Source organism: Propithecus coquereli, unplaced genomic scaffold (assembly GCF_000956105.1).
Source record: "Propithecus coquereli isolate 6110/MARCELLA unplaced genomic scaffold, Pcoq_1.0 Scaffold37, whole genome shotgun sequence".
Taxonomy (NCBI): Eukaryota; Metazoa; Chordata; class Mammalia; order Primates; family Indriidae; genus Propithecus; species Propithecus coquereli.
In genome coordinates this window covers 7,516,609-7,516,900 of record NW_012149396.1, presented here as the reverse complement: position 1 = coordinate 7,516,900, position 292 = coordinate 7,516,609, and the positions used below count along the sequence as shown (strand labels likewise).

Genomic DNA, 292 nt, shown 5'->3' with positions numbered 1-292 from the left:
AGAGGCAGAGGAAAGCCGAGAGGGAGTGGCCTCCGGAAGCCAAGGGACGGTGTTGCACAAGGAAGTGAGAGACTGGGTGTGTCCAGAGCTGCTGAGAGCAGGCACCGTGAGGGCTGAGCAACATGGTGGTCGTGGTGCTCTGGACAGAAGCCTCTCTAGAGGGAGGGCTCCTTTGAGACGCTCAAGAGAGCAGGGGGAGGGGAGGGATTGGAGGCGGTGGGTCTGCACGTGATGTGAGTTGCGAGGTGAGCGTGAGTCGTAGTTGGAGTGGGCTGTGTAGGGTTATCACAGC

The 292-nt window shown here is 60.3% G+C and overlaps 1 protein-coding gene across 1 annotated transcript in view; it reads left to right on the top strand.

Moving 5' to 3' along the window:
• ALPK2 (alpha-kinase 2) overlaps positions 1–292 on the top strand; it is a 96,406-nt gene that overhangs the window by 81,393 nt on the left and 14,721 nt on the right. The gene's annotated exons all lie outside the window — the stretch shown is intronic.